Here is a 25118-nt window from a genome sequence, read left to right on the forward strand (position 1 = left end):
GGTGTTACCGTGTACCTATAACATATTTAAAAAGTATGCCTTAACCCAGTGGTGTCAAAGTCACGGCCCTACAGCTGTTGTGGAAGTACACATCCCTACATGCCCTGCCACAGATTTTATATAATGGATCGCTAAAATCTGTGGTAGGGCATGCTGGGAAGTGTAGTTCCACAACAGCTGGAGGGCCATGAGTTTGACACCACTGCTAAACCCCTTAATGCCCATTACATGTAATCACAACCCACCACCTAGCATCATGCCACACCTCTTCCCTTAGCCCAAAGCAGATTAATCTTGCACCTCCTCTCCCCTCCCTCGCTCCCCCCCCCCCCCCCAAGACATACTCTTCGCCAGTCGTGACCGAAGAGTGCACTCACATAGAATCGGTCGCAGGTGGGGGTACTGCAGCATCTGTCGGATAGGGCACCTCTCTCCTCCTCAGCGTCGTTCCCAGCAGCGTTGGGCTGTGTTCTCTGCCGCAGCGCCCTGGGGGCGGAGTTGGGGCAGCTGTCTCCCCGCCTGTATCCTTCCCGTCTATGTTGGGCGGTGTCCTGAGCAACGTCCTGGGGGTCCTCAGTGGCAGCAAGGTTTTAGTAGCATCCTGAAGGGGAGGGAAGAGGAGGAAAACATCCATATTTAAAAAAAAAAAAATGCTGGTCTACAACAGTATGTAAAAATAGCGGCATAGTGAGTTTAGGAGAATCCTGTTCAAAAACTTGCAAAGAGATGGTGCCAGTGTGCACGCTCAGAGAGCAGATAAAGGGCGGGAAGGGGATTAAAAATAGGTCCTGGCATTTAAAGTACACAGGCCCACCTTGGTGTCAATAGTGTCAACACATTTGTGCGCGAGCGCTCAGGAAAAGAGGGTGTGGACACTCAAAATTGGCCTTGTGTAGTGTTCCACACCATATACCACTTCTACACATTCTGCTACAAAATAATAGACTCCATTATACTTGCATCTTACACATTATGCCAAACGTATTGAGCCAAAATTCACATAATGCCACGCGGATTGAGCCAAAATTCACATAATGCCACGCGGATTATTCTTTATTCCCAGCGGTGGCAGGCGGCATTTCAAGGAAAAAAAACCTAACCCCATTGCACCTACCCCACACTGTCCCCCATCGCACCAGCCCCACACTGTAGTCTCCCATCACACCAGCCCCACACTGTAGTCTCCCATCACACCAGCCCCACACTGTAGTCTCCCATCACACCAGCCCCACACTGTAGTCTCCCCATTGCACCTGCTCCACACTGTAGTCTCCCCATTGCTCCAGCCCGCACTGTAGTCTCCCCATTGCAACAGCCCCACACTGTCACCATCGCACCAGCCCCACACTGTCTTTCATCACAACAGCCCCTTAAATTGTAAGCCATCAAAATGTCACCCTTATACTGTATGTAGAAATGGAGGAGGGCGGCTGGTGCAGCAGTAAACGGGAGGCCGAGGCAGCAGCGTGGGAGGGTGGAGGAAGGAGAGGCAGTCAGGACATGGTGGCAGCGGGGGTAGCCGGCGACATCATGCAGCAGTCTGACTGTACTCACCACCAGACGGTCCACACCAGGGCAGCGCTGCAGGGCTGACCAGTCTCCTCCTGTGGTCCAGGCGGCGCAGCTCCCGGAAGTACGCGTCCACTGTCCTGTGATCTGGAAGCTCCCCCTTCCCCTCTGCGCTTGCCACGGTGGTAAGGGATCGAATATATACACACATATACGTATACACACACACAGATGGCGCCATCAATTTTATTTTAAACAAACAAAATAACAGAAGGGGGGACATTATCTCCCCTCCCTCGCTCCCCCCCCCCCCCCCCCCAAGACATACTCTTCGCCAGTCGTGACCGAAGAGTGCACTCACATAGAATCGGTCGCAGGTGGGGGTACTGCAGCATCTGTCGGATAGGGCACCTCTCTCCTCCTCAGCGTCGTTCCTAGCAGCGTTGGGCTGTGTTCTCTGCCGCAGCGCCCTGGGGGCGGAGTTGGGGCAGCTGTCTCCCCGCCTGTATCCTTCCCGTCTATGATGGGCGGTGTCCTGAGCAACGTCCTGGGGGTCCTCAGTGGCAGCAAGGTTTTAGTAGCATCCTGAAGGGGAGGGAAGAGGAGGAAAACATCCATATTTAAAAAAAAAAAAATGCTGGTCTACAACAGTATGTAAAAATAGCGGCATAGTGAGTTTAGGAGAATCCTGTTCAAAAACTTGCAAAGAGATGGTGCCAGGTACTTGTGGAGTATCACGGCTCCCATCGTATGGCATCGTATGCCATATGTAGTGGCATACGATGTCATACGATGCGATGCGATGTTTTACCGATTTTTGAGCATTTTTGCTCAAAAATCGTATGCCATCGCATGGCATCGTATGCCATATGTAGTGGCATACGATGTCATACGATGCGATACGATGTTTTACCGATTTTTGAGCAAAAATGGTCAAAAATCGGTAAAACATCGGATAACATCGTATGCCATATGTAGTGGCATACGATGTCATACGATGCGATACGATGTTTTACCGATTTTTGAGCAAAAATTGTGAAAAATCGGTAAAACATCGTATGGCATTGTATGCCATCGATGCGATACGATGTTTTACCGATTTTTGAGCCATTTTAGCTCAAAAATCTTATGCGATCGCATCGGATGCCATACGATGGCATCCGATGCGATGCGATGGCACCCGATTTTGCACTGAAATGCATCAGAATGCATTGAAATGTGTATTAAAGTAGTGAAATGCCCCCAAATGCCATTTTTCATAGTGCACCACCCCCACTATCAACGTCAACCCGAAGCGTGGCGAGCGCAGCGAGCCCGCGAGGGGCGGCGGTACGCGTCCTACGACCTTTTCATACCCCCACTATCCACGTCGGCGTGGAGTTGAGAATAGAATAGTGTGGCGAGCGCAGCGAGCCACCGAGCCCGAAGCGTGGCGAGCGCAGCGAGCCCCGCGAGGGGACGCGGATACCTGTAAAGCCCGCGAGGAGACGCGTATAGCTGTGAAGGTATCCGCGTCCGCTCGCCACGCTTCGGGCTCGGTGGCTCGCTGCGCTCGCCACACTATTCTATTCTCAACTCCACGCCGACGTGGATAGTGGGGGTATGAAAAAGGTCGTAGGACGCGTACCGCCGCCCCTCGCGGGCTCGCTGCGCTCGCCACGCTTCGGGTTGACGTTGATAGTGGGGGTGGTGCACTATGAAAAATGGCATTTGGGGGCATTTCACTACTTTAATACACATTTCAATGCATTCTGATGCATTTCAGTGCAAAATCGGGTGCCATCGCATCGGATGCCATTGTATGGCATCCGATGCGATCGCATACGATTTTTGAGCTAAAATGGCTCAAAAAAATCGGTAAAACATCGTATCGCATCGATGGCATACGATGCCATGCGATGTTTTACCGATTTTTCACCATTTTTGCTCAAAAATCGGTAAAACATCGTATCGCATCATATGACATCGTATGCCACTACATATGGCATACGATGTTATCCGATGTTTTACCGATTTTTCACCATTTTTGCTCAAAAATCGGAAAAACATCGTATCGCATCGTATGACATCGTATGCCACTACATATGGCATACGATGTTATCCGATGTTTTACCGATTTTTGACCATTTTTGCTCTAAAATCGGTAAAACATCGTATCGCATCGTATGACATCGTATGCCACTACATATGGCATACGATGTTATGCGATGGCATACGATTTTTGAGCTAAAATAGTCAAAAATCGGTAAAACATCGCATCGCATCGTATGCCATCGTATGCCACATGCTATGCGATGCGATTTTTAGCATACGATCTGCATACGATGCAGGTCGTGGGAGCCGTGATACTCCACAAGTACCGTGTTCCACACCATATACCACTTCTACACATTCTGCAACAAAATAATAGACCCCATTATACTTGCCCCTTACACATTATGCCAAACGTATTGAGCCAAAATTCACATAATGCCACGCGGATTGAGCCAAAATTCACATAATGCCACGCGGATTATTCTTTATTCCCAGCGGTGGCAGGCGGCATTTCAAGGAAAAAAACCCTAACCCCATTGCACCTACCCCACACTGTCCCCCATCGCAGCAGCCCCACACTGTCCCCATCGCACCAGCCCCACACTGTAGTCTCCCATCACACCAGCCCCACACTGTAGTCTCCCCATTGCACCTGCTCCACACTGTAGTCTCCCCATTGCTCCAGCCCGCACTGTAGTATCCCCATTGCAACAGCCCCACACTGTCACCATCGCACCAGCCCCACACTGTCTTTCATCACATTTTCATCTGTCTTTCAGCCCCACACAGCATAGCTCTGCCCCAACACTCATGAAGCACCGCCTACATGTTTTGATTGGCCCACAATCCAATCAGTCAAAGAAAATGGATCACCATCAATAGGTAAAAACATTGATGGTCATCCATTGCATAGTGTGCCACAATCAATGGGCAGTTGCACTATTGTCATCAATTGCAAAGACGTCCATCCCTAAAGCTGTGCACACACAGTGCAAGTGAGCCTCTGTGCTAAGTTTGCAGTTAAGCACAGATGGCTCAGCATTGTGTGCTGAACAATCTGTCAGGGCCAGTGTTCTCTGGTGTGAGAACATTGGCGATGACTAGATTTATAACTGGATGCAGTGTAAATCTAGTCAAGCAACAGCGACGCGCGGGACCGCGCAATCGTCATCACCAGAGGGTATACACATGGAGTGATCCTTTTTTCATTTCTAAGCGATCTAGTCAGATCACTTAGAAATAAGCCTCATATCCCCCTGGGCGGGATGTATTAATGTAAATCGCCAGCCGCCGCGATGCTACCGCATATGTACTAACATATGCGGCTAGCATTGGGTTGCGGTGACGGAGACCCCCGCGATACCTGTAATGTGGTGTGCGGGGGTCTCCGTCACATCCTGGCGGCTGTCAGTGTCCCCCTGCCTCTCCTCCTCCCGGCTGTGACACCTGCTGAGGGAGGAGTAGATCGATGGAGGATGGGTCGCAAGGACGGCGGGCGGCGATAGAAGCCCATAGGCATCTATAGGGTATCGCCACCCAGAGGTGGAGATACCCTGCCAGGCGGAGATGGGGCGGACGGGTAATGGTACAAAGGAAAATGCGGTAAAACCCCCGTTTTATCACATTTTCCCTTTAGTACATCCCGCCCCCTGTGTGTATGCCCCATTAGGATGGTAGATAATACAGTATACACTTTAGACTACAGTATAACTAATGTGACAATAATCCCTGTATAACCATCCAGCAAGCAATCCCGGCGGGTGACATGTACTTGGTGTCACCTGAACGCAGCAGTGATCCCAGCCTATATACAGTATGCCCAGTTATCCTACATCTGCACTAATGGCTACGTGCAGTTTGCTAGCCTGTACGGTTTGGCTCACCTGTATCTCACCACATTGGCATGCCGGGCACATATTTACCATTACACTCACATGTGTTTATTATCATAGAACATAGCAAAGCGCGCATAGCTACTGCAGCAGAGAGAGAACATATGGTATACACACAGAGGCTTCCCATAGATTATAATCTGGTCTATATACACCTGTGTCACACTTTGGGAAAGCAGATAGATAATTTACAGTGTATAATAATGCAGACAGCACTGGGGCTGAGATATTACAACCTGAGCCATAGAGTAGCGCTGCTGAGGATACACTGGTATGCCCATACACATAGATATCCCCAGGAGCACCATGCAGCAGCCCTGTGGGAGTCACATACATGACCAACATACAGACTGAGCTCCAGTTCTCACCCACAGGTTGCTCAATGCTCAGGGGGTGTTCTGCACATGTGCACTTACCAGCCGCTTCTTCTACGCAGGAACATGGCGTCCCAGTCAGTGACTGCCTCCATCAGAACAGCCGGCAGAGTGCTCATGTAGGGGGAGCAGCAGTGATGACGATGCATTATGTGCCAGGTGTAGTTCCAGCAGCTGCCAATAGGTGGCGATGGTGCGGCACAGCGTGAATGACGTCACTGCATTGTAGCTACGAGATACACGAACAGTCCGTGTATGAGTGGCTGGTACAGTGGCGTGTACCGTTAGTTCAGCGTCTGGGACAGCCACTCAGGCTGAGCCACCACGGGTTCGAATCCTCCTCCAGTGTCTGCTGTTTCAGGGGCGTGGGGTGTAGCGCCTTCGGATCCGGGAGCAGCCTGAGTTTTTGACTCATCCACTGATACCACAATATTTTCTGCTCAAACTACATAATATTAATAATTAGCCACCATATATAACCAGGAGGAATAACTTTAAGTGGGGGCAGGACGGAGTCTGTGTACAGACCAATTGTTCTAAATATACAGTTTATTCATTGGCACAAAACAGAAAAATAGGTTAAAATTAAAAAAGTGCATTAAGAAAAAAGTGAATAGAAATTGGAGCTGTGTGTCCGTGTCGCTGTACACTTATACAGTGCCCGTGTCAGCAGATTTCCACATACACAATTTTCTTTAATAACTCATGTCGACCTATTCCTGTGTTGACCTTTTTCATGCAGCCTTTTGGATTGTGTTGACCGTTTTCAGCGTCAATTTAAACCAGGTCGATCTTTTTCATATGTAGACCTTTTCACTGCCAACCAAAAGATCTAATTACTGTCGACTTAATGACCCTCACCCCTGGTCACAGCGTCTATAAACTGTTATGTAGGACAGGAGACAAGTTCCGAAAACTAAAATATCATAAATTCCCAAACGTTGGGCAAAAGAAGCAGCCTCTGTGTTTTCCTTCACATGTAGTCATACAGGTAGAGTCGGACAACAGGAATAATCGGCGCTACATGATAATGTATTTATAGCATTCCTCCCAACTGTCCTGATTACAGTGGTATGGTCCCGCTATTTGGAGCCTGCCCTGATGTCCCTTGAGGGGAGGTGATCATGGCTGCTCTGCTTTGTGGAGCAGCCGGTGATTGCTGGATAGGTGCCGTGCGCAGCAAGGAGAGACGGGGCTGGGTACGCTGGCAAAGAGGATGGAAAACCCGGGGCCTCGATGCCCGGTCCCGCCCCCGTTGCACATAGCCCCGCCCCTTTCCAGGGCCAGCTGCATGCAGGTCCCACTGATCTATTGGTAAAAGTTGGAAGGCATGTTCGATGTTCTGTGTATACAATACATTCCTTTTTCTTTTTTAATAGTAGGATCGGCAGCAATTAGCTGTATGCTCTGGCCTTCGTCTGCGGATCTTCGCCTCCAGTGAAGTGTATGGCCTTTGTCAAACATACATAAAAAAAAATAAAAAAATGATACCCGATCTATTGTCTGCGGGCAGACGTGATTCTAGTCTGGCTCTAAACACAGATATTTCTCCATTCCCTGGAGAGAAAGAGAGAAATTGGCCTCACACCCCTTGCTGAAACAGGTAAGGATCATATGGTCGACCTAAAGATTGTCGACAGTCATTAGGTCAACATACTGCAAGGTCGACATGGGTCAAGGTCAACAGGTCATTTGGTCCAAAAAAGCATTAGGTCAAAATGGTCTAGCTCAACATAGGGTTTTGTACTTTTTTTTTTTACCCGAATGCCGACACAGTCAACATGGACACAGGATTAAGTGCACCGCATCCCCTCGCATGTCTGGCTGTGCTTGGTACTCTATGTTATTCTCCCACCACACCCTAGTGCAGGCGTTCCCAACCACGGTCCTCAAGGCACACCAACAGTACAGGTTTTAATGATATCCAGGCTTGAGCACAGGTGTCTTAATTAGTACCTGTGATTTGGATTAATCCATCTGTGCTGAAGCCTGGATATCACTAAAACCTGCACTGTTGGTGTGCCTTGAGGACCGTGGTTGGGAACGCCTGCCCTAGTGGATGGTAGGGCATGAAATTCCGCCTGTCGGCACATGTCGGCTCAAAAAAACCCCCAAAAATCCAGTGAAAAACCCAGTCGACCTAGACCATGTTGACCTAATGACCTGTCGACCTAGACCCATGTCGACTTTGCAGTATGTCGACCTGATGACTGTCGACCATCTGATATCGCTGATACAGGTTAATAGATAGAGGCTATCAATCCGAACGGCCTGTAATTGGTATAGCTATCTCACCCCTGCATTACTATATTAAGTATCAATTGGTAATGGGGGAGGCGCACCCAGGAATATGTATTAGACTTGGAAGCAAAGAAAGATAAAGTATTCCTACAAGGGGCAATCTAGGTTAGCATATATTAATGTTCTGATTAATGTTATAGGTACATTAATAAAGTGACCCAAGAAACAGAGAATTGGCTAAAACATGATGTTTATTGAATCATTTATTAAGGACAGCGAAATATTAAAAACATAAGTGAAAAGTGATAAATGTGAAATAAAGTGCATTAGAAAAAAAATTAAAATAAGTCTGTTACGTGTGTGTTATCGGTCATAGCATGTGTGTCTGTAATACTGTTATTAATCTCCACGCAAATATCAATTATTGCTCTAATTAGGCAGCCTTGTAAATTCATCAACAAAGGGACATGTGCACGTTTCAAGATGACGGGTGCAGCAAAATTGTTAGGAATAAAGGTGCGTACACACGGGGCAATATGATCGCTGGCAATATATTGCTAGCAATCATATCATCAATCATATTGCCCAGTGTCCCGTTTTGTGAAAACGGGAGCGCGCACCCGGCGATTTATCGCTGGTGCACACTCCAATCACTGGCAATATGGTCGCTCAGCAACCATATTCCCAGCTATTTCAGCCCCTATCGCCCCCGTGTGTACACAGCATAATCGCCCCCGGATGACGTCAGCGAACCGGGACCAGGGCGGTCTTTTCGTATGGGCTTAATGGGCACTTGCTCTGGGGCCCCAGGTGTATAAGGGCCATACTCTGATAGCTGAGGATCCCCTTTTTCCAGGGATACCAGAATTTTTAAAATCGGCCCTGGGGAAATGGAGATATCCAACTTCAAAGCAGCAGTCCACATCTGACCTGTTAATTGCACTTCCCAGTCAGAATTCTCAGGTTCTCTCTGACTTAAGGTGCCCATACACGTCTCGATGCGGGCGTGCATTTTGAGCTTAAATAGCACGCATCGCATTCATCCTTGTACATGCGTTGTGCATACAATGCGATGAAAAGCAAGTACAAAAAGTATGTGCAGCACATACTTTTCTCTTTCAATGGTCCTGGTGACACAGCTTCACATTGGGATGTAGGAGGGTCCGCAGGAGCCAGGCACCTATCCTAAAGCTTTTGGAGGGTAGGCTCCTCCCCTACTGCATCCCAGACTCCTCAGTTCGTGTTAGGTGCCCACTGGAGTGGGTGCTATTCTAAAGGGCTGCCGGAGCAGCCGAAGGAGTAGAGTTAGTTAGGGTTTTTATTATTTTATTAACTTTTACACTAGCTAGGTAGGCACAGTGTGAGGATTCTCATTAGTGAATCCTCACACTGCTAGCACAGCAGGAGCTGACAGAAGCGCGTCCTGTCAGCTCACTGTGCACAGGGGAGACGCTGCCTGGCCTCCCTGTGCAGCGCTTACAGCTTCTTTTAAGAAGCTACGAAAACTCCACAGAATGATACTGAGCGCTGATTACCTATTCTACCGACTGTCCAGGATACACAACCAGTGTCCAACATACAAATTCTCAGTTGAAGTAAAAAAAATTGTGACATCTAGTGGTGCGAATAGGAACTGCAGGCAATCATCCCGATCATCCCTTTTTGTGATCATCCTTTTAGTACATCCGCAAATGGTGCCCTGCATACACAAATACATCCACTATAACCACAAACCCTAGCATACTACACATCCTATACATAGCGAGTCTACCACATACCGACATCCTAAAAAAGAAACCTCCTCTATTACCCATAACGCCCAGCATAAACACACAACAGCGCACATATACCTGTACCACAGCCGCACAGCATCTGCCATGAGCCTGACGTCTGCCTTGTGTCCCGTGTCCTCGGCTCCTGCAGCAGGAGGTGCTGGGTCGTCCTCTGCTCCGCCTGTTGTGCTGTTCTGGGTTGGCCTCTGCTTCCACCCCCGGCTCCTATCAGGCTGGGGATCCTCCTCTATCCTCTCCTCCGCTGGGCTGTCACCTGTCCTCTGAGCAGCTCCTGTCCTTGATGTTACATCGTGTTCTTAACTTACTTTCGGGCAGGCATCTCTAGGGGCAGCTCCGCACCACTGAGGGGGCTTCTACAGGTCTCCAGCTAGGGGTCCTTTGCATGTCCTCCAGTCCTGGTTCCTCGAGAGCGGGTGTCCTCCGCGGTGCCTGCGCACCTTGGTCTCCACTTGCTGCGTCCTCTATCTTCTTCGGAGCAACTTCAGGAGAATCCTCCGGCTGGGTGTGCTCCCAGGTAATTTACCCCCTCAGCACCTTCTTCCATGAGGTTCTAGTCTTCACCCTCTCGGCTCCTCCACAGGCAGGCACTATGTAGGAAACCTCGGCAGCACACATCATTCTGTTCTCTCCGGGTTTGGGGCTCCTCCTGTGGTTGGCAGCTAGTGGGGGCAGCGCGGTTCCCTTCCCTCTGGCAGGTGGCAGCAGTAGGGGACTTGGAGGAGCCTGGCTCTCCTGGCGCCATTCCTGGTCTCACAGCTGCGCAGCCTCCGCTCCTTACAGGTCAGCAGCTCACAGCACTGCACAGGCCCTTGTCCTCTCCAGGGATCACCCTTCCCGGTGCCGGCTCTCTCTGTTGTGGGTTATGCATCGCTGCAGGACCGCCTCTGATCCCCCTGCCCTACCTCTCTATAGTCCCTGTCACTGGCTCACCCGCCATATGCTGTACTGGCTGTATCATATATTTTTATGTTTCTTTATACTCAAAGGCTATATATCCCCCTTCCCACACAGATTTAAGTTGCGACTATTTGACACAGTGGCTGCCTTGATAAAGGTACCAGCGGGGACCGAAACGTCAGAAGATCTCTCTTGCAGAAAATAAACTTTGGATTACCTCCTGGTTGTACCTCCATTGAACTACAGACTGGTGAGTGCTGTTTATTCCCCCAGTGGGGGTTCTTTCTGGTATCTATCTATCTAAGGAATTATCCAAGCAGGCAGCGGCACTCCGTGGGCTTAACAATGTGTTTATTGGAGGTGACCGACGTTTCGGGGACTGGATACCCCTTTGTCAAGGTGTACAACGCGTGCGGGTGACACAGCAAACATTTAAATACATACAGCATGTGCATACTCACCATTCCCGTACGTGGAGCGTCCCGGTTGCGTCCAGTGCGGCTTCCAGTGCGGGCGGATGTCAGTGGGCGGAGCCTCACTGCATCATCACGCTCCCCTCTGTTGTAGATGGGTTGCTATGGTGACCCCACCGTATCGCCCACTTCTGTATGACAACCTCCGCTCCAGGATCCGGGTTTGGCTTCTGCCTATAACAACACATAAATGGCACATAAATAACCTACATTAAAACAGTAAAACAATGTTAAAAAATGGTGCAAGTTTGAAGTGTAAATTTCAGATGCCACGGGACTACTGCCCGAGCAATGTTTAAGAAGTGATGTGAAGAAGATGTCACCGCATCTAGCGTGACAATTGTATGGTGTTAACACAGGGATCCGGACGGTTGTGTTACATATGGATCTCTGTATACAATAATAACATGGTCAAACTGATCGCTAATGATCATGTTTGTAAATCGGAGATGTCAGGCTCTAACACATGGGGGAGATGTGCTGTGGGATCTCTATGAATGTGAGAATTACAGGGGCGTGTTGTACCATAAATATCGGCTCCACAAGTGATATATATGCTTCATGTTGTCTTTGAGAACAGAACAGCAGTATAGCGTGTATATATATACTATGTATACATCGGGGGAAATGTACCAAAATGTATTCGTAAAAAATAGGTGTATTCGTAGGCAGAAATACGCCTATTTTTTACACATTTGTATTTTTGGGATTTACACACACTTCTTTGTATGTCAAACCGACAGATCGCAATACTATACTTAGACACAACAGCTCGCACCCACGCAACACGGTGGAGAGTCTCCCATACTCAGTTTTTGAGAGTATGCAGGATCACTGATACCGACTCTGAAACCCATCACCAACTGGACATCATGCAGCAGAAGTTCGAGGACAGAGGCTACCCCAGACAGGGCCTACTTAAAGCCAAGGCTAGGGCTCTGGCGTGTGAGCGCACCACTCTTATCACAGGTGCAACACCTAAAGTCATAAAGCCATGTATTCCATGGGTTAATGACTTTAGCTCTGCCAGCCGAGAAACCACCAGCAGAGTAAAAAACTGGTGGGAAATTGTGCGTTCGGATCCCGAGCTACCGGTGTTCAAAGACACCAAGCTGATGCCGAGCTACAAGCGCGGCCCAAACTTGAAGGACCTATTGGTCAAGACCGAGATTACAAATTTTGACACCCCTTCTAGACAAATCAGACCCACCAGAATGGGCTGTTACCGGTGCCTAGGCTGCACAACATGCAGCTTCATGACAGCTTGCACCGAAGTTGCACATCTCTATACGGGTAAAATTTTTTTAAATCAGATGGCCCCTCACGTGCACGACTAAATTTGTTATCTACATCATTTATTGTCCATGTGGAATACATTACATCGGCAAGACCGATTGTGCCATACGGGCAGCCCTTCATTCTGGCTCAGGGGAGCAACCAGTGACCAGGAATTTCGCCAAGGCCAAACATAACATGGCAATGATCAAATATAAGATCATAGACCACGTGCCGGCACACATACGGGGTGGCAACCGTTCCAAACAGCTTCTGCAGCTTGAGTCCAAGTGGATTTACAAAATGGACACACTACACCCTAAAGGCCCTAATGACACACTTGGCCTACATCATTTTTTGTAACCATTTTGGTCCACTAACACACAATCATGTCTTCCTTCTTCCTTTTCTCTCCCCCTTGTTAAAGGTACTTGTCATCCCACTGTGTGACACCAGTCCCCCAGCCTTATCGGTGTCCAGGTGACACACCAGGATAACATATAATATACAAGATGCTGGCATTCTGTTGTTGCAATTTCTGGCTTCTGGTGCTATGCGCATACAGTGATGCTGGCTGCATCACCCCACACAGGGCTGTTTTTGCTTATTATAGATACCCAGCAGGGACTCAGTATTTCTCCCTGCATTTAAACCACTCACGCCATAGGGTTTGCACCTCACCCAGCATATGCACTTTGACTTTTGCCCAGTACGGCTCCAATTAGGGGCCGCACGCAGTTATCTTTTTATACGTATACCCTTTTTTTTTTTCCATCAACAAATTTTTATTGACACAAATTTATATATGGGGTACAGAAATGAAAAAAGGGGGGAAACATTGGGGGGGGGGGGGGGACTGCAATCGTGGGTGAGAACAATATAAGACAGTTATAATTTGCCTACAGAGTTTTGTACATGACCATAACAGACATATTAGAACGCTACGCAGAGCGAACTGAACACAGGCATACAGATACAATTCAGTTATAGGGTTAGTCTAAGGTAGGAGAGCATCAGTTAGACCGGGGTGTGGGGTGAGGGGGGGTCTGGGTCAGACTCTGGGGTCTCATTCAGGCTAAACATGGTTGTTTGTCCAGACGTGGCTGAGGAGGGGACTCTAGTACCCTCTCTTGCAGACATATATGAGTGCCAGGGAGCCCATTTAGAGTGTGGCGAGGTGGGATTAAGGGAGTGGGGCTGGAAACCGGTTTCCATGAGGAAATGGTGGTTTGTTTTTAGTATAACCTGGAGAAGAGGGGGGGGGGGAGGGCTGCTTCCATTGTTGAGCTAGGTTTGCTCTTGCCGCTATGAGGATGTGTCCGAGGACATATGTTGTCCCAATCGGGAGATCCTGTGGGTATACATGGAATAAAGCTAGGAGTGGGTCAGGGGCAAGGGTTAGTTGGATCACTTCCGAGATGAGTTCAAAAACTTCTCCCCAATATGCTCTGAGCTTGTGGCAAGACCAAAAAATATGGTAAATGGTACCTATATTCCCGCATTGTCGCCAGCACATATTGGAGCACGTTGGCCAAAAGGTGTGGAGGCGATCTGGGGTAAGGTAGAGGCGATTTATCAATTTGATGTGCATCTCCGAGTGATTAAGACAGCGGGACATTGTGTAAGAGGATAGGAATATCTTACGCCATTGAGGTCCGGAGAGCTGGATGCCCAAATCAGTTTCCCATTTTTTATGGGCAGGAGATTTAGTGAACTCCGCGGGGGTTATGAGTGAGTCGTACCAGAAGGAGATATCCCCTCTGGAGAGTGTCTGGGAGGGTCGGGAGAGGATCGTCTGGTGGCGGGGATCTATAGTGGGGCGGTTGGAGAAGTGGAAGTTCCACCAGTGTGCCACCTGGAGATAGTGGAGGTACTCGTGGGGGGGGAGGGAGTATGTTTCTTGGAGGTAGGGGAAAGGTCGGATTGAGTTGGCGTCGACTATATCTCCCAGAGCTGCGATCCCACTTTGTTTCCAAAGGGTGAGGTTAAGGTTGGGGATTAGTCTCGCCACGGTGGTGATAGGGAGGGTAGTGATAAGGGAGGTAGAGGCGCGCAAAACGGACAGTAGTTGGTCCCATGCATATAAGGTAGCGGTCGTTGTTGGAAGAAGGGAAGGTAGTGAGGGCCTGATGTGTTTTGGGATCTTAAGGAGGTCGTTAAGAGGGATATCGGGGGAGTGACATTGTTCAATGTCTACCCAGGCCCTATGGGTAGGGCTTTCAAAATAGTGTTTGGATGGGGCAAGTAGGCAGGCTACCTGATATTGGGATAGGTCTGGGAGATCGAGACCTCCATAAGCTCTTGGGATTGTCATTTTGGAGCGGGCCATAGCGGGGGGTTTGGATGCCCAAATATATTTTGTCAGAATAGAGGTGGCCTGTTGTAGGGATTTTTTAGGGAAAACATAGGGGATAGTGCGGAACAGGTACATTAGTTTGGGCAGGAGCGACATTTTAAATGCTGCCATCCTACCCATCCATGAGATTTCGTAGGCCAACCAAGATCTGGATAATGATGTAAGGGAAGCTAGGAGGGGGGAGAGGTTAACATCAAATACTGACGCCATGTTAGGGGGGATGTGGATACCTAAGTACTTTATGGAGGTAGTTTGCCAGTTGTAGGTGTAAGTGGTTTTCAGTAGGGGGAGATGGTCTGTAAGGTTGATCGGCAATGCATCAGTCTTGGATGTATTGAGTTTATAGTAAGATGCGGCACTGTATGCGGTTAGTATCTCGTGGACGTGTGGGAGCGTATGGATGGGGTCTGTCACGAATAGTAACACGTCATCCGCGAAGAGGCTTAGTTTATGCTTGTTGGGGCCCACCTGGAGACCAGGAATATTAGGGTTTTTGCGGATGGCCGTGGCTAATGGTTCAATGGAGAGGACAAATATTAGGGGTGAAAGCGGGCAGCCCTGCCTTGTGCCATTGGTGATGTTAAAAGGGGAGGAAAGAAAGCCATTGCTGAACACTCGGGCCGAGGGGGAGCTCTATAGTGACATGATTGATGATAGTATGCGGTCCCTGAAGCCGAAACGGGACAGAACTTCCCGCATATATTGCCAGTTAAGGCGATCAAATGCCTTTTCGGAGGAATGCTATAAATACATTATCATGTAGCGCCTATTATTCCTGTTGTCCGACTCTACCTGTATGACTACATGTGAAGGAAAACACAGAGGCTGCTTCTTTTGCCCAACGTTTGGGAATTTATGATATTTTAGTTTTCGGAACTTATCTCCTGTCCTACATAACAGTTTATAGACGCTGTGACCAGGGGTGAGGGTCATTAAGTCGACAGTAATTAGATCTTTTGGTCGGCAGTGAAAAGGTCTACATATGAAAAAGATCGACCTGGTTTAAATTGACGCTGAAAACGGTCAACACAATCCAATGTGGATGGTAGGGCATGAAATTCCGCCTGTCGGCACATGTCGGCTCAAAAAACCCCCCAAAAATCCAGTGAAAAACCCAGTCGACCTAGACCATGTTGACCTAATGACCTGTCGACCTAGACCCATGTCGACTTTGCAGTATGTCGACCTGATGACTGTCGACCATCTGATATCGCTGATACAGGTTAATAGATAGAGGCTATCAATCCGAACGGCCTGTAATTGGTATAGCTATCTCACCCCTGCATTACTATATTAAGTATCAATTGGTAATGGGGGAGGCGCACCCAGGAATATGTATTAGACTTGGAAGCAAAGAAAGATAAAGTATTCCTACAAGGGGCAATCTAGGTTAGCATATATTAATGTTCTGATTAATGTTATAGGTACATTAATAAAGTGACCCAAGAAACAGAGAATTGGCTAAAACATGATGTTTATTGAATCATTTATTAAGGACAGCGAAATATTAAAAACATAAGTGAAAAGTGATAAATGTGAAATAAAGTGCATTAGAAAAAAAATTAAAATAAGTCTGTTACGTGTGTGTTATCGGTCATAGCATGTGTGTCTGTAATACTGTTATTAATCTCCACGCAAATATCAATTATTGCTCTAATTAGGCAGTCTTGTAAATTCATCAACAAAGGGACATGTGCACGTTTCAAGATGACGGGTGCAGCAAAATTGTTAGGAATAAAGGTGCGTACACACGGGGCAATATGATCGCTGGCAATATATTGCTAGCAATCATATCAGCAATCATATTGCCCAGTGTCCCGTTTTGTGAAAACGGGAGCGCGCACCCGGCGATTTATCGCTGGTGCACACTCCAATCACTGGCAATATGGTCGCTCAGCAACCATATTCCCAGCTATTTCAGCCCCTATCGCCCCCGTGTGTACACAGCATAATCGCCCCCGGATGATGTCAGCGAACCGGGACCAGGGCGGTCTTTTCGTATGGGCTTAATGGGCACTTGCTCTGGGGCCCCAGGTGTATAAGGGCCATACTCTGATAGCTGAGGATCCCCTTTTTCCAGGGATACCAGAATTTTTAAAATCGGCCCTGGGGAAATGGAGATATCCAACTTCAAAGCAGCAGTCCACATCTGACCTGTTAATTGCACTTCCCAGTCAGAATTCTCAGGTTCTCTCTGACTTAAGGTGCCCATACACGTCTCGATGCGGGCGTGCATTTTGAGCTTAAATAGCACGCATCGCATTCATCCTTGTACATGCGTTGTGCATACAATGCGATGAAAAGCAAGTACAAAAAGTATGTGCAGCACATACTTTTCTCTTTCAATGGTCCTGGTGACACAGCTTCACATTGGGATGTAGGAGGGTCCGCAGGAGCCAGGCACCTATCCTAAAGCTTTTGGAGGGTAGGCTCCTCCCCTACTGCATCCCAGACTCCTCAGTTCGTGTTAGGTGCCCACTGGAGTGGGTGCTATTCTAAAGGGCTGCCGGAGCAGCTGAAGGAGTAGAGTTAGTTAGGGTTTTTATTATTTTATTAACTTTTACACTAGCTAGGTAGGCACAGTGTGAGGATTCTCATTAGTGAATCCTCACACTGCTAGCACAGCAGGAGCTGACAGAAGCGCGTCCTGTCAGCTCACTGTGCACAGGGGAGACGCTGCCTGGCCTCCCTGTGCAGCGCTTACAGCTTCTTTTAAGAAGCTACGAAAACTCCACAGAATGATACTGAGCGCTGATTACCTATTCTACCGACTGTCCAGGATACACAACCAGTGTCCAACATACAAATTCTCAGTTGAAGTAAAAAAAATTGTGACATCTAGTGGTGCGAATAGGAACTGCAGGCAATCATCCCGATCATCCCTTTTTGTGATCATCCTTTTAGTACATCCGCAAATGGTGCCCTGCATACACAAATACATCCACTATAACCACAAACCCTAGCATACTACACATCCTATAACTAGCGAGTCTACCACATACCGACATCCTAAAAAAGAAACCTCCTCTATTACCCATAACGCCCAGCATAAACACACAACAGCGCACATATACCTGTACCACAGCCGCACAGCATCTGCCATGAGCCTGACGTCTGCCTTGTGTCCCGTGTCCTCGGCTCCTGCAGCAGGAGGTGCTGGGTTGTCCTCTGCTCCGCCTGTTGTGCTGTTCTGGGTCGGCCTCTGCTTCCACCCCCGGCTCCTATCAGGCTGGGGATCCTCCTCTATCCTCTCCTCCGCTGGGCTGTCACCTGTCCTCTGAGCAGCTCCTGTCCTTGATGTTACATCGTGTTCTTAACTTACTTTCGGGCAGGCATCTCTAGGGGCAGCTCCGCACCACTGAGGGGGCTTCTACAGGTCTCCAGCTAGGGGTCCTTTGCATGTCCTCCAGTCCTGGTTCCTCGAGAGCGGGTGTCCTCCGCGGTGCCTGCGCACCTTGGTCTCCACTTGCTGCGTCCTCTATCTTCTTCGGAGCAACTTCAGGAGAATCCTCCGGCTGGGTGTGCTCCCAGGTAATTTACCCCCTCAGCACCTTCTTCCTTGAGGTTCTAGTCTTCACCCTCTCGGCTCCTCCACAGGCAGGCACTATGTAGGACACCTCGGCAGCACACATCATTCTGTTCTCTCCGGGTTTGGGGCTCCTCCTGTGGTTGGCAGCTAGTGGGGGCAGCGCGGTTCCCTTCCCTCTGGCAGGTGGCAGCAGTAGGGGACTTGGAGGAGCCTGGCTCTCCTGGCGCCATTCCTGGTCTCACAGCTGCGCAGCCTCCGCTCCTTACAGGTTAGCAGCTCACAGCACTGCACAGGCCCTTGTCCTCTCCAGGGATCACCCTTCCCGGTGCCGGCTCTCTCTGTTGTGGGTTATGCATCGCTGCAGGACCGCCTCTGATCCCCCTGCCCTACCTCTCTATAGTCCCTGTCACTGGCTCACCCGCCATATCCTGTACTGGCTGTATCATATATTTTTATATTTCTTTATACTCAAAGGCTATATATCCCCCTTCCCACACAGATTTAAGTTGCGACTATTTGACACAGTGGCTGCCTTGATAAAGGTACCAGCGGGGACCGAAACGTCAGAAGATCTCTCTTGCAGAAAATAAACTTTGGATTACCTCCTGGTTGTACCTCCATTGAACTACAGACTGGTGAGTGCTGTTTATTCCCCCAGTGGGGGTTCTTTCTGGTATCTATCTATCTAAGGAATTATCCAAGCAGGCAGCGGCACTCCGTGGGCTTAACAATGTGTTTATTGGAGGTGACCGACGTTTCGGGGACTGGATACCCCTTTGTCAAGGTGTACAACGCGTGCGGGTGACACAGCAAACATTTAAATACATACAGCATGTGCATACTCACCATTCCCGTACGTGGAGCGTCCCGGTTGCGTCCAGTGCGGCTTCCGGTGCGGGCGGATGTCAGTGGGCGGAGCCTCACTGCATCATCACGCTCCCCTCTGTTGTAGATGGGTTGCTATGGTGACCCCACCGTATCGCCCACTTCTGTATGACAACCTCTGCTCCAGGATCCGGGTTTGGCTTCTGCCTATAACAACACATAAATGGAACATAAATAACCTACATTAAAACAGTAAAACAATGTTAAAAAATGGTGCAAGTTTGAAGTGTAAATTTCAGATGCCACGGGACTACTGCCCGAGCAATGTTTAAGAAGTGATGTGAAGAAGATGTCACCGCATCTAGCGTGACAATTGTATGGTGTTAACACAGGGATCCGGACGGGTGTGTTACATATGGATCTCTGTATACAATAATAACATGGTCAAACTGATCGCTAATGATCATGTTTGTAAATCGGAGATGTCAGGCTCTAACACATGGGGGAGATGTGCTGTGGGATCTCTATGAATGTGAGAATTACAGGGGCGTGTTGTACCATAAATATCGGCTCCACAAGTGATATATATGCTTCATGTTGTCTTTGAGAACAGAACAGCAGTATAGCGTGTATATATATATACTATGTATACATCGGGGGAAATGTACCAAAATGGATTCGTAGGCAGAAATACGCCTATTTTTTACACATTTGTATTTTTGGGATTTACACACACTTCTTTGTATGCTAAACCGACAGATCGCAATACTATACTTAGACACAACAGCTCGCACCCAGGCAACACGGTGGAGAGTCTCCCATACTCAGTTTTTGAGAGTATGCAGGATCACTGATACCGACTCTGAAACCCATCACCAACTGGACATCATGCAGCAGAAGTTCGAGGACAGAGGCTACCCCAGACAGGGCCTACTTAAAGCCAAGGCCAGGGCTCTGGCGTGTGAGCGCATCACTCTTATCACAGGTGCAACACCTAAAGTCATAAAGCCATGTATTCCATGGGTTAATGACTTTAGCTCTGCCAGCCGAGAAACCACCAGCAGAGTAAAAAACTGGTGGAAAATTGTGCGTTCGGATCCCGAGCTACCGGTGTTCAAAGACACCAAGCTGATGCCGAGCTACAAGCGCGGCCCAAACTTGAAGGACCTATTGGTCAAGACCGAGATTACAAATTTTGACACCCCTTCTAGACAAATCAGACCCACCAGAATGGGCTGTTACCGGTGCCTAGGCTGCACAACATGCAGCTTCGTGACAGCTTGCACCGAAGTTGCACATCTCTATACGGGTAAATTTTTTTTAAATCAGATGGCCCCTCACGTGCACGACTAAATTTGTTATCTACATCATTTATTGTCCATGTGGAATACATTACATCGGCAAGACCGATTGTGCCATACGGGCAGCCCTTCATTCTGGCTCAGGGGAGCAACCAGTGACCAGGCATTTCGCCAAGGCCAAACATAACATGGCAATGTTCAAATATAAGATCATAGACCACGTGCCGGTACACATACGGGGTGGCAACCGTTCCAAACAGCTTCTGCAGCTTGAGTCCAAGTGGATTTACAAAATGGACACACTACACCCTAAAGGCCTTAATGACACACTTGGCCTACATAATTTTGATAAGAGAGGAGAGAGAGAGAGGGTGGAGAGAGAGAGAGGGTGGAGAGAGAGAGGGTGGAGAGAGAGAGGGTGGAGAGAGAGAGGGTGGAGAGAGAGAGTGTGGAGAGAGAGAGGGTGGAGAGAGAGAGAGAGGGTGGAGAGAGAGAAAGAGAAAAGGAGAGGGGGTGTGGAGGAGGGGAAGTGAAGGAGAGGAGGGGGGAGTGGAGGAGCAGAGAAGGGGAGGGGGTGCGGAGTATAGGAGGTGAGCAGGAGGGAAGCGAGAGGAGGAGGGGAAGCAGAAGAGGAAGGGGAGCTGAGGAGTGAGAGGAAAGAAGAAAGGAAAGTAGGGGAGGGGGTGAGGAGTATTGGAAGCAAAAGAAAGGAGGGGGAAACAGGAAAGGAGGAGGGGGAGCGGAGGAGGTGGTTGGGGAGCTGAGGAGGAGGGGAGAACAGAGAGCAGGAGCAGACAAGAAGAGGGGGAGAGGAGGAGGAGAGGAGGCATGGAGGAGGTGCAGAGAAGGGAGCGCAGTGCAAGCTGGTGCTGGGTACCTCCTGTGACAATCAGCAGCGATGGTAGCGATGATTTTGTTGCCCCTGCTCCTGGGCAGACTGGGTCTGCTGCACTTTCTCTTCTTCTGTGCTAGTCATCTCTTCCTGCTCCATCTCCCCGGCGCTGGGTCTTCTCTTCCTGTACCCCAGCACAGGTTCACTGGCAGTCAGAGAGAGAAAAGTGTGGGGAAATTGGTGAGGAGAGCAAAAGAGGGGAAAGGGAGAGCTGGGGAGAGGAGGAGGGGAAGGAGGAGAGGAGGAGAGGGATCAGAGAAGAAGGAGCAAAGGAGTGGAGGAGGGGGATCCGAGAAGGAGCAAAGGAGTGGAGGAGGAGAGAAGCGGACATCTAGAGAAGTAGCACAGAAGGCACTGTGTACCTCTTGTAATTGGTGCTGCATGGTACATGATCAGCAGCGATTGAAATGCTCCTCCTCCTCCGACGAAAAGTGGTGGGGAGGAGAGAGAGAAGGGGAGCAGAGAAGAGGAGGTGGGGCAAAAGAGAGGAGGAGGGAAAGGAGTAAGAGGAGGGGGAGCAGAGTAGAGGAGAAGGGAGAGCAGGAGAAGAGGAGAGGGGTGAGGAGGAGGGGAAGTGCAGGAGAAGAGGGGAGGGGGAGCGGAAGAGAGGGGAAGCGGAGAAGTGAGAGAAGGGGAGGGGGTGCGGAGGAGATGAGGTGAGCAGGAGGGAAGCAAAGGAGAGGAGGAGGAGGAGGGGTAGTGGAGGAGGGAAAGAGATGTGGTAGCTGAGGAGAAGAGGAGCGGAGACAAGGAGAAGGGAAAGCAGGGGAGGGGTGAAGAGGATTGGAAGCAGAAGAAAGGAGGGGAAGCAGAGGAAAGGAGGAGCAGAGGAGAGGAGGAGCGGAGGAAGGGAAGCTGAAGAGAGGTTGTGGGGGAGGAGAGGGGGGGAGGAGAGGAGGAGGGAGCGGAGGATGGAGAGTAGATGAGGAGGAGGTGGGGGAGCTAAGGGAAGGAGTAGGAGGAGTGGAGGGAAGGAGAGGAGAACGGAGAGCAAGAGGAGAAGGGAGAGCAAGAGCAGAGGAGGGAAAGTGAAGGAGAGGAGGAGGGGGAGCATAGGAGAGGGGGGAGAGGTAAAAGCAGAGAAGGGAGAGCAGGAGAGGGGGTGAGGAGAAGGGGAAGTGAAGGGGAGGGGGCTGAGGAGGTGTGGAGAAGGAGCAGACGTGCGGAGAATGGAGAGCAGTATATGCAGGCGCTGTGTACCTATTGTAATCGGTGCTGCATGCTACATGATCAGCAGTGATGGAATGCCGGGTTTTCTGCCCCTGCTGCACTCCCTCCCCTTCGGTGCTAGTCATCTCTTCCTGCTCCATCTCCCCATCTCCTCCCTCGCCAAAGCCACATATCAGAGCCTAATGTGACCGATGTAATTACACAGGTGGCTCACCCCACCCCAAACTCATGGCCCTCCAGCTGCTGCGTCCTCTATCTTCTTCGGAGCAACTTCAGGAGAATCCTCCGGCTGGGTGTGCTCCCAGGTAATTTACCCCCTCAGCACCTTCTTCCATGAGGTTCTAGTCTTCACCCTCTCGGCTCCTCCACAGGCAGGCACTATGTAGGAAACCTCGGCAGCACACATCATTCTGTTCTCTCCGGGTTTGGGGCTCCTCCTGTGGTTGGCAGCTAGTGGGGGCAGCGCGGTTCCCTTCCCTCTGGCAGGTGGCAGCAGTAGGGGACTTGGAGGAGCCTGGCTCTCCTGGCGCCATTCCTGGTCTCACAGCTGCGCAGCCTCCGCTCCTTACAGGTCAGCAGCTCACAGCACTGCACAGGCCCTTGTCCTCTCCAGGGATCACCCTTCCCGGTGCCGGCTCTCTCTGTTGTGGGTTATGCATCGCTGCAGGACCGCCTCTGATCCCCCTGCCCTACCTCTCTATAGTCCCTGTCACTGGCTCACCCGCCATATCCTGTACTGGCTGTATCATATATTTTTATGTTTCTTTATACTCAAAGGCTATATATCCCCCTTCCCACACAGATTTAAGTTGCGACTATTTGACACAGTGGCTGCCTTGATAAAGGTACCAGCGGGGACCGAAACGTCAGAAGATCTCTCTTGCAGAAAATAAACTTTGGATTACCTCCTGGTTGTACCTCCATTGAACTACAGACTGGTGAGTGCTGTTTATTCCCCCAGTGGGGGTTCTTTCTGGTATCTATCTATCTAAGGAATTATCCAAGCAGGCAGCGGCACTCCGTGGGCTTAACAATGTGTTTATTGGAGGTGACCGACGTTTCGGGGACTGGATACCCCTTTGTCAAGGTGTACAACGCGTGCGGGTGACACAGCAAACATTTAAATACATACAGCATGTGCATACTCACCATTCCCGTACGTGGAGCGTCCCGGTTGCGTCCAGTGCGGCTTCCGGTGCGGGCGGATGTCAGTGGGCGGAGCCTCACTGCATCATCACGCTCCCCTCTGTTGTAGATGGGTTGCTATGGTGACCCCACCGTATCGCCCACTTCTGTATGACAACCTCCGCTCCAGGATCCGGGTTTGGCTTCTGCCTATAACAACACATAAATGGCACATAAATAACCTACATTAAAACAGTAAAACAATGTTAAAAAATGGTGCAAGTTTGAAGTGTAAATTTCAGATGCCACGGGACTACTGCCCGAGCAATGTTTAAGAAGTGATGTGAAGAAGATGTCACCGCATCTAGCGTGACAATTGTATGGTGTTAACACAGGGATCCGGACGGTTGTGTTACATATGGATCTCTGTATACAATAATAACATGGTCAAACTGATCGCTAATGATCATGTTTGTAAATCGGAGATGTCAGGCTCTAACACATGGGGGAGATGTGCTGTGGGATCTCTATGAATGTGAGAATTACAGGGGCGTGTTGTACCATAAATATCGGCTCCACAAGTGATATATATGCTTCATGTTGTCTTTGAGAACAGAACAGCAGTATAGCGTGTATATATATACTATGTATACATCGGGGGAAATGTACCAAAATGGATTCGTAAAAAATAGGTGTATTCGTAGGCAGAAATACGCCTATTTTTTACACATTTGTATTTTTGGGATTTACACACACTTCTTTGTATGTCAAACCGACAGATCGCAATACTATACTTAGACACAACAGCTCGCACCCACGCAACACGGTGGAGAGTCTCCCATACTCAGTTTTTGAGAGTATGCAGGATCACTGATACCGACTCTGAAACCCATCACCAACTGGACATCATGCAGCAGAAGTTCGAGGACAGAGGCTACCCCAGACAGGGCCTACTTAAAGCCAAGGCCAGGGCTCTGGCGTGTGAGCGCACCACTCTTATCACAGGTGCAACACCTAAAGTCATAAAGCCATGTATTCCATGGGTTAATGACTTTAGCTCTGCCAGCCGAGAAACCACCAGCAGAGTAAAAAACTGGTGGGAAATTGTGCGTTCGGATCCCGAGCTACCGGTGTTCAAAGACACCAAGCTGATGCCGAGCTACAAGCGCGGCCCAAACTTGAAGGACCTATTGGTCAAGACCGAGATTACAAATTTTGACACCCCTTCTAGACAAATCAGACCCACCAGAATGGGCTGTTACCGGTGCCTAGGCTGCACAACATGCAGCTTCATGACAGCTTGCACCGAAGTTGCACATCTCTATACGGGTAAAATTTTTTTAAATCAGATGGCCCCTCACGTGCACGACTAAATTTGTTATCTACATCATTTATTGTCCATGTGGAATACATTACATCGGCAAGACCGATT

At 49.3% G+C, this 25118-nt stretch overlaps 1 long non-coding RNA gene across 6 annotated transcripts in view; it reads right to left on the minus strand.

Moving 5' to 3' along the window:
- Window positions 1–25118, minus strand: part of LOC146053366 (uncharacterized) — a 187446-nt gene that overhangs the window by 12228 nt on the left and 150100 nt on the right. For 4 of the 6 annotated variants that reach the window (XR_014467745.1, XR_014467744.1, XR_014467741.1 and 1 more), the window contains exons 2-4: window positions 1871–2094; window positions 1555–1677; window positions 378–601 (exon numbers count right to left, since the gene is read on the minus strand). This is a non-coding gene — a long non-coding RNA (uncharacterized LOC146053366). Of the gene's footprint in view, window positions 1–377; window positions 602–1554; window positions 1678–1870; window positions 2095–5851; window positions 5978–25118 lie in introns of those variants that run through there. The other 2 variants (XR_014467742.1, XR_014467746.1) reach the window with 2 other exon arrangements.

Source organism: Crinia signifera, unplaced genomic scaffold, assembly GCF_055691185.1.
Source record: "Crinia signifera unplaced genomic scaffold, ASM5569118v1 HAP2_SCAFFOLD_161, whole genome shotgun sequence".
Lineage (NCBI taxonomy): Eukaryota > Metazoa > Chordata > Amphibia > Anura > Myobatrachidae > Crinia > Crinia signifera.